We start from the raw sequence: 16238 nt of genomic DNA on the forward strand, positions 1-16238 counted from the left end.
CAACATATGAACCATCCCCATTTGGGCTAATAGATGTTGCTCATCCCTTTTTCATCTCTTGGTGGCAAGAATGGCATGCTCATATCTTCAATATGTCAGTTCATTCTTTATGCAGAAACTTGCAACCTGACTTTGCTTCTGATAGCGAGGTAATTTCATTATGCTCATCATTTCTTGCATCCTGAATCCACTTCTTATTTTAAAATCTGGTTATGCACAGGATCTTGAGTTTACTCCCCCAGCCAAAGCAATCCAGTACTATTCGGCTGGTCCCAAGCCTGCTCTGGGGTTTGACGCTCCAAACTTAAAGGAATTCATGAAAGCTCCTGTAACTTTGGATTCAGCACCTTTAAAGGCACTCATGAAAACTCCTGCTACTTCAGCTGCTGCATCCTCAAGATGAAAAAACAAAAGGAAAACATCTGACAATTTTCTCTTACCCAAGAAACCAAGGACCAAGAAAGCCAGATTACCTCCTAAGGCATGAATCTTTTATTTTCTTATCAGGTTAACAACCTCATTTAGCAGTAAACCTGACCACCTCTATATTTATTGCTTTCATTGCAGCCACAAGTCGAAATCCCCACACTGGGCAATACCTCAGCGCCTGCAGAACCAACCCCTGAAGTTTCTACTGAAGATGAAGAAATTCATGATAGCGAAATTTCAGAGACTCATGAAGCCAAAGGTTCAAAGGTTCATAAACCCGATGAGACTATAGGTAGCATTGTTCAACCAATTCTCTTTTTCTTTCTTTTTAATAACATCTATTCTCTTATGCTCATTATCATTTACTTCACTGAAAATAGATGAAATCTTAGATGAACTGGCAAGGGAAACTTCTCCTGATCAAGCCCCAGACCTGCCTCTTCCGAACCTTCAATCAAGTTCTCCAGCAAGCCAGGGTATAATCCATCTTGATGATCAATCAGCCCAACAGGTAATGCCTTGTCTCACACTGTATTTTAGCAAAATTACCCAATCGGCTAACACCTTCTTTCTTCTCTTTTCCTTAGAAGAACATCACTAAACCGACCACCAGCTACTCCTTCTCAATTGAGGACTACATCATTGAGAAAGGTGAAGAGATCACTTCCCATCAAACCTTATCGCTGGAAAATCAGGCTCGGCTAAAAGAGGTGATCATTCTGCTAAACAAGGATACCATCAGTCTGGTTCAGGATGCAGACCAGATAAAAGACCTCCTTGAACTCATTGATCAAGATATCCCCTCTGCTCTCAAGGCTCCCCTGGAATCTGCAGCCCATCTTGATGACCATTTTGCTATGGTGAGAAGGGCAACCAAAAATACATCCTCGAGGACCGCTCTGCAGAAGGATAGATCTTTGAAAAAGCTGGAGATTAAAGATCTTCATTCTCATATCCAGTCTACGAGAAATTCCTTGGCAACCTTGGAGCCTGAACTGAAAGCCATGGAGGATGAAAAAAGTAGACTAGAAGCTCAACTAGCCGAACTGAATGCCAAAATTCAGTCTCACAGGGCCCATATGACTAACTTGCCGAAGAACATAGAAGCAGCTTCATTAAAAATAGCTTCGATCATCAAAGAAGATCAGCAGATCAAAACTAAATTGTCCAGCATCCAAAGTTCTGGAGATGAAGATCAAAAAGTACTAGATAATGTTAGCCGAATCAGAACTGAGGCTACAGAGGCAATCAATCATCTTCTGAACCAGTAAACATTGTTTTTGTAACAAACTTGAGTGTGATATCTTCTTTCCCTTGATTAATCAGCTTTATGCTTACTTATTTTTATTCATTTAAAAGCAATCGGCCCCTTTCCCTTAAATTACTCGATTAGAATGTAGCCGATCGTCTCCATTCTTCCGATAGCCGAACGAATCTAATTCAAATATTGTGAGAGTATAACCGAACAATGTTGGTTCCAACAAACCAAGGAGATATTCGAGCGACGTTCAACTTAACCCATGCCTGGCTCAGCCCAGTAACGGCCCAGCCGAAAGGGAAAAACCCTACTCCGCCGTTCGGGATTCTCGCTCCATAACCCCGTGGAATTCGCCACGATCTTTCGCTTCGGCTTATAAATAGACCTTTCCATTAGCCTTCATCGCTATCTTTGCCTTAGCGTTCTCACACCCGTCTCCTCCACTTCCTTCGTTCGATTCATTCCAGAAGAAAACCCTAACTTCCATCAAAACAAATGACGAACAGTGGCAATCGTGGTAAGCGTCCTGCCGATGGAGAAGCTGAAGGAAGCAGAGCATCGTGCTGCCGGCGTCGTGGGTATGATTCGGCTCTTTGCCCCCTTTGCAATTTCCTTGTTCATCTCTTAATTTTGACTTTCCCTTCCTCATTTATCAGGATAAGGGTCATCAACTCCAGCCAATACCATCTCCTTCCTCCGGTGACGGCAGCTCAACCGGGAACTCCATCATCCGGCTCCTCCGGGTCTCCCAGCTCCTCAAGCTCTTACCATTCCAATCCCTTGGGTTCGGCAGAACCAGTAGATGCACACCATCCCTACTCTCACGAGGAGGCGCTCAAGTTTCGCCAGGAGAGGGACGAAGCCCGGGAGGAGCTAGGCGACGTCTCCAAGAAGTTCGGCATCGATCAAGCCGAATGGGAGGACCAGCGGAAGCAATTCTGCGACGCCATCACCGGTTTGTTATCTTCATTTAGTTTTATCATCCTGACTCCCTTTGCTTGCCGACCCATTTCTTCTTTTCTGCCCAGCTCTTTCCGCGGAGAATGACCGCTTGAAGACGGCGGCGAACAAGATTGCCGACAAGGTGAATGCCCAGGGGGAGACGTCCGAGGCACGCCTTGATGCTGTGGACGGCCGCATTGATCAGGCCGTCATCCAAGGTGTGCACCTCGGTGCTTCTCTCGGGCTGGCGGCAATGACCTCCCAAACCAACGAGGATTACTCATCCCAGCCAGTTGGCTTCGTTGGAGGACGCCCGGACGAAGTCGACGACATCGATGAGCGTCTGGAGGCCTACGACGATCATGCTGCTGCCCTTGCCGAAATCACAAACCCCCAATCCGTCCTCAATAAGTTATTTGAGGAGTAGTTTGTATTAGGATGAACTTTATAAATAATTTCATCCTTTGGAATAATATTTACTTCTTTGACTCTTTTCGGTAAAATTCCACTTGCAACTGTCAGAAAAATGCCGAAAACAACCCATTTTTGGATAAACATTCTTGTGCTAGAGGCGATGCAAACTGCATCGGCTATTTTGTGCTAAAGGCGATATGAACGATATCGGCTATTCTCAGTCTTGCATCTGATTTTTAGGCTAAAGGCGATATGAACAATATCGGCTATTCTCTTTGTCGGTTTTTTTCTGATCTACATTTATGAACCAACCTCAACACTGGGGTAGTATTTCTTAAGAAATCTTCCATTGATAGCTCTGGTAAACTCCTCCCCAAATAAAGTCTTCAATATGTATGCATTGCCAGGTACACATTCTACTATTCGGAAAGGACCTTCCCAATTTGGAGACCATTTGCCGAACGCTCTATCCTTTGTTCCAACTGGCAATATAGTTTTCCAAACCAAATCCCCTTCTGCGAATTGCTTCAGCCTAACCCTTTTGTTATAATACCTGGCAACGCGCATTTTATTTTTCTCAATATTTTCCAATGCCTTGAGACGAATTAAATGTAAATCTTCCAATTCATCCATCATCAGATTCTTATAATCTTCTTTTGCCAACTCTTTCTGTAACACAACTCGCCTTGAATCTAACCGTAATTCCCATGGTAGTACAGCATGATGCCCATAAACCAATTCATAGGGAGACGTTTGAGTGGACCCATGACAAGCCATTCGGTAAGCCCACAGTGCTTCATTAAGAACCAAGTGCCATTTCCTTGGTTTTTCATCAATCTTCTTCTGGATAATTTTAATCATAATCTTATTTGATGCTTCTGCCTGACCATTAGCTTGGGCATAATAAGGAGAAGAATTATACAACTTAATCCCCATATCTTTGGCAAAATCACAGAATTCTGAAGAAGTAAACTGAGTTCCTTGATCAGTTGTTATAGTTTGAGGAATCCCGAATCTGTGAATTATATGTTCCTTAACAAAACTGATCATATTCTCTGACGTTACCTTCTTCAAAGGAATAGCTTCAACCCACTTGGTGAAATAATCCGTGGCCAAGAGTACAAACTTGTGTCCCTTATTAGAAGGAGGATTGATCTGACCAATTAAATCTATACCCCATCCTCTAAATGGCCAAGGCTTGATTATAGGATTCATAACAGACGCTGGAACTTTTTGAATATTGCCGAATTTCTGACAATTGTGACACCCTTTGTAATATTCAAAACAATCTTCCAACATAGTTGGCCAAAAATAACCAACTCTCCTAATTATCCACTTCATCCGATAAGCTGACTGATGTGCACCACACAATCCTTCGTGAACCTCATACATCACTTTCTTGGCCTCTTCTTGACTTAAGCATTTGAGCAATACTCCATCGATGGACTTATAATATAACTGATCATCCAGAAACACAAACTTGAGAGCTTTGTACCTGAGTTTTCGGGAAACCTTTTGAGATGGATTTTTCAGATAATTGGTAACTTCGTATCTCCAATCACCATCTACTGGATCAGTGTTTAAAACATCTCCCTCCATAGCAAAAACTTCCCGATTCTCTCGATATCCAGAAGCAGCTTGAGCTAACTTATTTGCTTCTTCATTGTACTCTCTAGGGATATGATGCAAGGTTACCATCAGAAAATTCTTCAAAAGTTCCCTACACTCCTCATAATATTCTCTTAACATATTGTTCTTGCATTCATACTGACCATTCAGTTGATTAATCACCAACTCAGAATCCCCAAAGATTTCAACAGCAACGGCCCTTACTTCTATAAGAAGCTGAAGCCCTCTAAGCAATGCTTCATACTCTGCCTGATTGTTAGTAACATGAAATCCAATAAGAACTGCATACTCAAAAGCTTTTCCTTGTGGGGAAATCAAAAGAATACCAGCACCACCACCTTTGTTACAAGATGATCCATCGAAGAACAAGGCCCAAGGCACAATGCTTATCGCCTCAACAGAAAGATCCCGATGTTGGGTAATAAAATCGGCAATAATTTGACCCTTTACCGCCTTTGCCGATTCATACCTTAAATTAAATTCTGACAATGCTAAAATCCATTTGCCAATTCTTCCATTCAAAATCGGCATTGATAGCATATGTTTGATTACATCAAAACTAGAAACCACCACGCATTCGGCATTCAACAAATAGTGCCGAAATTTAGTACATGAGTAATACACACACAAGCAAAGCTTTTCTGTAGCCGAATACCTTGTTTTCGGGTCTAGTAGTTTTCGGCTAAGATAAGCTACGACTCTTTCTTTTCCTTCAAATTCTTGCATAAGGGCCGATCCTATCGTTAGGCTATCAGCTGCCACATACAACTTAAAAGGCTTGTCAAGTTGTGGAGATACCAGCACAGGTGGTGCCTTCATATATTGTTTGATCTCATCAAAAGCCTTTTATTGTATGTCACCCCATATAAATTTTTGATCCTTCTTGAGCTTTAATAAAGGAGAAAAGGGCAACACTCTTTCTGATAAATTGGATATGAATCTTCTTACAAAATTAATTTTGCCTAACAATGATTGCAATTCTGTGAGATTGGTTGGCGGCACAACTTTGTCTATTGCTTCCATGCTCTTTTTCCCAACTTCAATTCCTCCTTTATGAACTAAAAATCCCAAAAACTCACCAGCCGACACTCCAAAGGCACATTTGTTTGGATTCATCTTTAAGCCATGCTTTCTTGTGCACTCCAAAGTCTTTCTTAAATCGGCTAAATGTCCTTTACGATTTCTAGACTTGACCACTACATCATCGATGTAGATCTCTACAATCCTACCGATCAGCTCGTGAAAAATATAATTCATAGCTCTTTGATAAGTTGCACCAGCATTCTTTAACCCAAATGTCATGACTATCCACTCAAACAAACCAATATGACCAGGACATCTGAAGGCTGTTTTTGAAATATCTTCCACTGCCATAAAAATTTAATTATAGCCAGCATTACCATCCATAAAACTAATGACTTCATAACCTGCTGCTGCATCTACCAACAAATCGGCAACTGGCATTGGGTAACCATCCATGGGAGTAGCCTTATTAAGATTTCTGAAATCTATGCAAACTCTCATTTTTCCATTTTTCTTGTATACCGGTACTATATTTGAAATCCACTCTGCATACTTGCATGGCCGAATGAAGTTTGCTTCTATTAATCTTTCAACCTCCTTCTTCACATCGGCCAATACTTCCTCTTTGTATATCTTCCTTGGAGGTTGTTTATAAGGACGAAATCCAGGTTTAATGGGTAATCGATGCTCAACAATGGAACGATCCAATCCAGGCATTTCCGTGTAATCCCAAGCAAAACAATCTTTAAACTCTTTCAACAAATCTATCAACTTTGATTTATATTCTGAGTCTAACTTTGCACTAATATACATCGGCCTTGGCTTAGAACCATCACCAACATTGATTTCTTCCAACTTATCAGCCGACATAAAACCACGTCCCAACTTTCCTTTGTTGCCATCGACGGGATTTCCCATTAAAAATTGCTATGAGAGCCGACTGCTTGGATCGGCTGTTGATCCTCGCTGAAAACATTTACAGGACCTTCTTTCCATAGTTTTCCAGAGAAACAATCGACGCCTTCATATTCCCAGTAGGTAGATTCTGTGGCAGCAACACTTACCGAATCGTCAGCATGCACAACTTCAACATCATCTCCAATCCATTGAATGAGAATTTGATGCATTGTCGAAGGAATGTAGCAATTAGCATGGATCCAATTTCTGCCCAAGAGTAGACTATATGCCCCCTTGCCATCAATGACAAAAAAGGTAGTAATCAGAGTTTTAGACCCAATAGTCAGCTCGACATGGACAGCACCTCGGGTATCAGAAGGATTGCCAGCAAAGTCCCTAAGCACCATGTCAGTTTTCAACAATTCTTCATTAGTCATCCCAAGCTTCCTGAAGGTAGCATAAGGCATGATATTGATAGCAGCCCCTCCATCAACAAACATCTTGGTCAAAGGCTTGCCATTGACATATCCTTTTAAATAAAGTGGTCTTAAGTGACGATTCTTGATTGGTTTGTCAAAAACAGCCTGCTGAGTTAATACAAGCTGAGCCATCAAATCCTGACATTCACTTTTATCAAAATCAGAGTACATCTCTTCTTGGACATCTTGGCTTTCGGGAGCTACAAACTCTGATGGGAGGAAGAAAGCCATGCAAGCACTAGCCGAAGGACCACATCCATCAGGCTTCTTTTTAGGACGCCATATTTGCTTTGTTTCGGTAACTTCCTGTTCCAACTCCCTATTCCTCAACCGTTGAACTCTTCTTTTCTGACTTTTCCTCAAGCCTGGAGGACACCACCGTCCTTTTTGCCATACGTATTTATAGAAGTCAGCTTCTTCATCATGCATTCTATCATGAATCCAACCTTGACCTGCAAATCTTTTCCTTTGCTGATTCTCAAAACCATCTATTTTTAAGCGCCGATCATCTTTAGGAACCTTCGTTCCAAGTCTTTCATAGACGGGACGGCGGTTGACTCGAGATTGCCTATATTCGGAGTACTGAGCACTACACTCCGGACAATTATTTCTTGCAGGCAACCTCAAACCTTCATTCCAACAATGCCTAAAGAACGAACAACCCCAATGAGACTGCTCCTGTTCTGTCATGTATTCTTCTTGCTCCCTTCGGTATACTTCTTCCTCATACCTCCGGCATTCTTCCATAAACCATTGCTTCTTATAGTATTCCTTCTCTTGTTCCCTCTGCCACTTGTTTAGCAAAATACGGGATGTAACTCTGGGTTTGGAAGTTTGACCTTTCTCGGTTCGGCTATTCTGAAACCGAACTCGTTGTTGCAACTCTCTACTGGTGACTTGCCGATCCGGGTCAACAGCACCACTCTCCTTTGCTCTATCAGAAGTCAACACCTTCACCTTGCCTTTACCTTTGAGATCATTAGCAGAGACCATATTCACAGAGAAAGAAATCATATTTTGTGGAAAAGGCTGATCATCAATTTTCATCTTGCCATCAAACCTCAAATGTCCCTCTTGGATAGCTTTCTGGATTCGTATTCTGAACACTCGGCAATCATTGATAGAGTGAGAATTAGTGTTATGGAAGCCACAATACTTTTTGTCTTTCACTCCTTCAGGACGTAGCATAGGATGTCCTTCTGGCAGCTTGATGCGTCCTTCCTTTATCAATAATGCAAAAAGCCTGTCTGCTTTAGTAACATCAAAATCATAGGTTCCCTTCTGTTGTTTCAACCAGCGTTGATTAACTTGAGTGGATTCCTTTGCCCAATTCAACTCAGCTGCAGCTATCTCATCTTCATCAATATACTCAGTTGCTTCATCCAGAAAGCCTTGATACGCCTCATTAGTGGCATTGTTCTTCTGAAAGCGATTATCTCTCCTGAATCCTTGGGCTTGATTACTCATAACTGCTAAACGCTGTGCAAGTTGGCCAAGATCATCAAACTCTAAACCGAACAACTTCTCCCTGATATTCGGCAACATTCCTGCTATAGCTATTCCAGGTAGTTGATCATCTGGTAAATTCAGAGAATAACACATATTCTTGGTCTCCCTAAATCTGCGAAGATACTCCAATGGCGTTTCATTTGTTCTCATCCTCAGACTCATGAGATCAACCAACTTCTTCTCATTGGTACCCGTATAGAAATATGAATGAAACTTCTGCTCTAGTTCTGCCCATGTACCAATGGAATGAGCTGGTAGAGACGTGAACCATGTGAAAGCTGGTCCTGTAAGAGACAAAGGAAAATATCGAATCCTCCAAGCTTCATCTGAAGCAGCTTCTCCAAGATGCATTAAGTACCGACTGACGTGCTCTATGGTACTAGTATCATCTTGACCAGAAAACTTGGTCAAATCTGTTGGAGGCTTGACCCTTGGAGGCAATGCCACTCTGTTGTACCATTCTGGATAAGGAGACTTGTATGAATAGGATTGATTTTTTGGCTTCAAGCCGAACTGATTTTGCATCATATCAGCCATCCTGTGCATCAAAACATCAATGCCTGGATCCTGATTTCCTTGTACTTGCACTCCAGAAGGCAATCCTGAAAAACTTTTATACCCTGGATTTGGCACAGCATTGATAGCACTGTAATCAGTAAATTCTTGATATCCATCTCCATACATATTCTTCTGCAATCTGTTTGATGCTGGAGAAACTCTATAAGCTGAAGGTGGCACTTCTCCTGTGGCACCAAATGTCACCTGGCCATAGGTGGGATGTGATTGCTTTTCAGTGTGAGTCAATCCACCTATATTTGAAGGCGACGCTACTTCTTTTCCAACAGGCTTCTCTTGATGCTTTGGAACATTAAAAAGCGTCGGCCCACTGAGTGGTCCAACATTTTCTTCGAAGTATTTATCAACCATTGGGCCAAAAGTACTGATCATGATTGCCCGAAAGGTATTCAGAAAAGCTGTGTGATGGTTTGTCATGGTCTCTCCCATAGCTTTATAAACCAGGGCTGCCATCTTCTGAGCATCCTCCTCTTCAGTGTAATCAGTTTGATGCGGAAGAAGAACCCTCGGCATTGACTGCTTTTGAAATACTTTATTGCTCTTGTTTTTGGAAAAAGACATCAAGCATTTCCGTTGGTATTGCTCGCATGCTTGTAGCACTAAATCCTTGTAATTATCTGGCAATTCTGCCATGCTTACATCCAGAACATGATCATTGTTGATCTCAGATGCCATCTTGAACTAGCAGATTTGTCCCACTGGGCGTGCCAAAAAGTGTGTTGACACAAAATGTGACACTGTGCCTCACACACAGCAAGCCGAAAAGCGTAGCTTCAATCGGGTTCCCGGGTGCTTCGTTATCCGGAAGCGTGCCAGTCAGTTTGACCTGAAAACTAACAAGGGACAAAATAATTAAATGTCAAACCGGAACATGTCGGGTAATACCAGACAGTTCCACATATACGGCCCTGAAGCCACTTACAACGACATACAGCTATAGAGAGCTGTCTGCCAATGAGTTCATAAACCGTTCAGCTAATGATAAGATAAATGCACGTGGAGATCTGATTGCCGAATATACGTGCATGGGAAGACATGTTTGAACAAGTGAAATTAATTATGAGTTAATGCATAACCAAGCTCGGCAATCTAGCCGAGTTGGGGTCCACGAAGCAGGAACGTGCAAATAAATACATTCAAACTAATCTAAAACCTGCATCTGCCGCACGACACCTAGTTTCGTTAAAGCTTAAACGTAATTAAAATACACGAACCCACGACATGTGACAATCTAGATCAAAATAACTCAGCCATTACGAGCGTATTATCTATTTGCGAAGGTAATACGAAAATAATGATCATTGAAGCGCGAATAAAACCATAAGAGAGGGCCGAACAATATTGATCTAGATCGGGCAGAAGTGTGTTACAAATATATAAAATATTTAAAACATGCAACACTGGATAACTTAATGAATCTATTTAGATTTGCCATATCTAATAGAGCCGATAACTATCTTGCTTTCACTAAGCGTATTGAACAAACGCCTGCCGCACGGTATTTACTCATAAGCAAAGCATAAGCAAAGACTTCTTGATTGTCAAGCAAAGATCCGCCGCACGATCATTGAAAACAAACAAGACTGCTTGCATCACGTCTAAATCCACCGCATGATACTAGACATGATAACAAGGTTGTCGGAACTTACGGAGGTCGACGAATCGATGACTCCTCTCGAAGAACTCGACGACACGATTAAAGGACTCGAAAGTTGGCACGGGGCCGGTTGTATTGATTTTGGTTGTGAACCCTTATTACATTGATCGAGGGTCAATATTTATACCCTGGACAAAACACGAGTCCTAGAAGACTACGATTTACAAAGGAATCTTTAAATAAACTTGGAAACTCGCGATTCCTTACCCTAAACTTTTAGAGTCCTTTACTATTACAACTTTCACCTTTTCGATCGGCCTTGCCTGCCATCTTCTGTCTTTCCCGAATGGAATCACCGCTTTCTGGAATAACCGACCGCAATGCATTTAGCCGACCGCTTGCTTTGTTTGCCGAATACCCTTCTTCCCGCATGTGGGTCTACATGTCATCTTCCAGAATCGACCAAAATCCAGTGTTAACAGACTGATACTAACCTTCTCTGGCTGCTGGAAGGAGTTCTCGTCAAGCGGGCTGCTGGATGTTAGAACCGTCTGCTTCGATCCAGACTTCTTGATGCCGGTGGGCAGTTGCGCGACGGATATGTTGAGATCCACAGCTTGGTTGCCGAAGTTGACCACCTGCAAATGGATTGCCACCATGCTTGTTAGTTCTCTTCTTTTTACAGCATCAGTATTTGCTGGAGCTGATTGATCATGTGTGGAAAGAACAAGATTAGTAACCTTTATCCTAAGGTAAGTGCTCCTGTCTTTAGCATTCTGCCAAGTGATGGCAGACGCAACCAGCTGATCAAAGTTGGAGATCTGAATTGCTGTAGGATGAAGGGTGGCGCCACTAGATTCCTTGAAGAAGTGTAGCATCCCATAGTTGGGACACCCATAGTGCTGCCACGAGTTGAAGACAATGGCATCTGGGTTCCACCTAATTTCACACATTCTCTTTTCAAATTATGTGGATTGTTGAAAGTCATAGCAGAAGGAAACAATCATGAAGTTAAAATGATAACAGGATAAAAAGGCTGAACAGTTCTTATATTTGCACACAGGCCGAAATCAGCTGAATAATAGAATGCTGGATTCTGTTCATATTCAGTGGAAACTGGAAAGATACTAGTATTGTGCCATGTCACTTAGCCACTCCCTTAAGGTGCTGAGTCCTTACCTGCGATCATTGTCATTTACAAAAAGGGGTGCACAGCTTGCCATCTCAACCACATCACGACAGTAGAACAGAGACAGTTATATCTGCAATATGATTTCTTAATCGAAAATTTAGTATCATTCATTAATTTTGGCAGCCACCAGCAACACAAATCTGAGAAATGGTTATATGGCAGAACTCTAAAATGAGGAAGCAAGGGTATAGTACAGCTAGCCTCTTCCTTTCCAATCCAATGAGAAATGCAGCTTCTGCCAGTGCTGCTACCAGTGTTCCTTTGCCAGCATCGTTCCCAGTCACAGCGTACTCACTAACAATTGCCTAAACAGTCAAAGTGTTTCCCGACATTTCAATGTGTAAGTTTCGGCATAAATCATTGCAGATATACAGAGAGCATCAGAACAAAACCTTCGGCGCTCCACGTGGTGTGTTGTCAAACATACTAGCTTTTGAAAACATATTACTCGAAGAGGTGTAGACTTGAGGCAGAAGATTATGTTTTTGTCAACCATGACGAAAAATTTGCTCAAGCAAGCAAGGAACATAGCATTGAGACATTACATGAACATCATAAAGATCGGCAAGGTTGGATGGAGAAATAGTTGGCCTATCACAACTTGATATAATGTTGATGTCTGGGTAGGCAGATTTAACTGCAGAATAAAACTTTTGGTAGTTTCCTGTAAAATGAAAAACAAAAGAGCATGAGCGTTTCCTGTTTTATGCGTACAGAACATAAAGAGCACACTGAATTATCTCCTTAAACATCAAACGCAAATGACTAAAAAGTAGAACCTAAACTGGATATGCATAAAAAGAATTGATATACATATATGCCAAATTGGTCGGAGTTGTATGTTCTGGTCTTAATGAAATGACACGCAGCTCTCCTGCGTTGTCCGAGAAAAAAAAACAAATATGCCAAATCATGTGAGTTCATGTGTAATGCACTACAACTATAAATTAGCTGGTCTACCATTTAAGTGTAGGAGTGCCATAAATAAATGGAGTTCAAATTTGTTTGTTTCCTTCCTTCGAAAATGCAACCTTCTGAACTCTGTCGCTTTGTAAATTAGCTCTTGTTGAGAAACTAGAAATAAAGAGCACACAGCTGAACTGAATTACCAACCTCTGTAGTACAGCATCCAACATTCTTGATTTCCTATTGAAACATAATCAAGCTTAAATGGTTCTGGGTGTCCCATTGCTGCACGAACTGAACCCCAAGTTGTCTTGGGTCCTCCCCTAGCAAACTCTATGCCATTAACAACATCCTGAAATCGTACAAGCATAAACAAATTGCAGGAAATGACAACAGTGTGCTGATAAAAGACGATCTTAAGAAATTTGGGCCAGCATAAAGGGTACAAATAAAACTAAGTGGCTTTGGTACTGGAATTGAAAAATAAACAGTATTCTTGGTGTCAATAGGGTGAATTTGAGAATACACAAATCACAGGACTCTCACATTCTCATCACCTTTTCCAACTAAAACAATACTAATTGGCCATCTCACACTCACACAGTCCCACGTCCCACCAAAACTATGAAATGATGTTTTATGTAAATTCAACAAAACATCAACAATTTCGCTGGAAAACACAGCTTCCACCAAAAAAAAAAGATTATGTGGTTCAGTTGTTAAAATTTGCGAGTTGTAAAGTTTGTTAAAAAGAGTAACAAGTTACCTTTTGAGTTTATTTTTTCTTTTGGTCACAGACCAATAGTTACCTGTTTAAAAAGATCATGTCACCCCATACACACAGGATTGAACACATCATATGTGCAATGTGCTTGTAATTCATTGTTCTGAGGAAAGATGTGCTTGCAATGCTTTCATGATATGTTTAACTTAAGTTCCAAAAGATAATGAATGCGTGTGATTTTGATTGTCCAGCTAAACTAACAAAAAATATTGTACAAAATGAATTAAATAAATTAAAACCAAAGATTTTTCTTGTTTGCAGCTATATTCCATTCTTTTATCAAAGGCAGATTTCACTAAATAATATGTAAGAAATACCTTAACCAATGATGCAATTGTTTTTGTGGAAACTTCTTCATTAAGGCTTCCTCCTGGATTGTTAATAAGAATCCGTTAACTTAAATCAACTGATGGCTGCATATCAAATATCTGCTGAGACTGAAATTACCATCATTCACCACCCAAACTGGGGAAGCACCAAGGTCTTCAGCCAACTATAATCAAGGAAAGTCAGTATCAAGTACATTTGGGTTTGATAAATCTTAGGTCAGTATCAAATAGGAGTATACCTGAAGGAACTCAAAAAATCCAAGTCCATCATCAGTCCAGTATCCCCAGGCATCATTAAAGTGACCAGGTCTTTCCTCCCATGGCCCCACAGTCTCACTCCACCAAAATGCATTTCATAGATAATTTCCCATGGCATAGTTGCCGCCTAAAACATGGTAGGTACAGAATCTTACACAAAAAAAACTTGACCTGCGGGGGGTTATGACGGCCCCCGGGTTTCCCTTTTAAGAAGAAGATCTTCTCACACAGATCAAGAAAACCCCCGAACCCCCGCCCCCATCCTGACGCAGGAAGCGCCGTAACCCTGTGAGAACCGAGCCGGGACCTTCTACTGCGCTTTGGCACCTGGGGACGGACGAGGGGATTTTTTTAACCTCAGCCTGAAATTCGCTCCCACTGGGAGTCGAACCCAGGACCTGAGGAGTGCCGCTGGGTCACCTAACCGACTGAGCTAGGCGCCCTTTGGCACAGAATCTTACACATACCATCACAATAAATACGGTGTTTAACTTGACTCCAGTATAATGTAAGAATAATCAAAGATAATAAACCTGGAAACTTGAGAAACTGAGGCTTGAGATTGGCCAACATAGAAGCAAGATCTTTCCGAAAACCATGCCCCTAAAGACATGTGGTAATGAATAAAAGTCAGAGTCAGACCATCCCTGGACAACTACATTTGAGTAAAATAAGCATTAACTGTATAGTTGGACCAGCAACAATTAATTAATAAATATTTTAATCCAGCTGGTCAGAAATAAGCGCCACTAGATGATAGAGAAAATAAAAGCAGAAATGAATGCTAGTAGTATACCATGTAAGTGTCCATTGGCATAACTGATACTTGATCAAGCCAAACTACCCCACTTTTACTTGTTGTAAGTTGAAGCCTTGAGTTAGTGTTATTTTGGTTGGATCTCAAATGAAATTCTATCTTTGTCCATTTTGCAAAGGTTTTCTTGCTACCTCTGAAAGTGAAACGAAAAATCATGTAAACATTACATGATAATATATGCATCCATTGATGCTAACATTAACAGCAGAAAACATTACGTGATGGTATGAGCAGCCGGAGCTTGTCAAGGAAACAGTCAAGGACACTGCGTCTGATGACCTAATATGCAGGCTCACCTTATAAACCTTTCCTTTTTCAATATTCTGGGAAAGAGAAATGAAACAGATCAGACAGAGCAAGGTAGAAAACAGTCATGGAATTTCTTAGGACAGGAAAACAACACATCAGCTCCAAATCCTCCAATGTGTATAGTTGTTCCAAAAACAAAATCATGTATACATGGAAATATCATACCATGCCCCAGTAACCAGGATTATAGACCCCAACACCTCCTGATGGGCAGGCATTAGTTTTTTTAGAAGCACAAAGAACTTCCATCCGAAGTGCAACCGGGTTACGTTCAAAGCATGATGTCCGATCAGTTCCAACAATGATACTTGATTCATCCCCAATGATCAGCCATGGATCAATATTGGAAGGTGTATTAAACCCACCGGCCTCGAATCCTGGAGATAACTTTGTGAGAGTTTACACGAATTAAGCAAAACAAAGGGAGAAGTGGAGAATTAAGTAACAGGTACAGGTATACAAGCAAGTAAGAGCTTCTTTTTTCAGTACCTCTGTTGCTTACAAGCTCTGCCCACAACCCACCAGCTCCAGCATGGTTGATCTCCTACAGGTACAACCAAAAACTTATCTGAATTACCATCTTTTCTCAGGATAACCATCAGAGCATAAAAATAAAAATAAAAATTTGTTTCAGAATTTGAACTGTTGACGTGCCACCAGATGATGGCTGCTTCTAACTGATAAGACAATTGTAACCTGACTCACACCTCAAAAAAGATACCAAACATCTTATCAGGGATCTTCCTAGCATTCTGCGGCGAGGGATCCACACTCAGCTGACCATTTGGGTTCTGCCCCTCCGCACACCAAGAAGACAATGCCCAGCACAGGGCGCACACAACAACTAGTGCATGGAGCAAGGAAGTGCCATTGGCTCTCTGCACGCTCAT

General features: G+C 41.4%; 1 pseudogene; it reads right to left on the reverse strand.

Annotated features, from left to right (window-relative positions):
- Positions 1-10900: 10900 nt before the first annotated feature.
- On the reverse strand, positions 10901-16238 carry LOC136542819 (alpha-L-arabinofuranosidase 1-like; annotated as a pseudogene).

This window comes from Miscanthus floridulus, chromosome 3 (assembly GCF_019320115.1).
Source record: "Miscanthus floridulus cultivar M001 chromosome 3, ASM1932011v1, whole genome shotgun sequence".
Lineage (NCBI taxonomy): Eukaryota > Viridiplantae > Streptophyta > Magnoliopsida > Poales > Poaceae > Miscanthus > Miscanthus floridulus.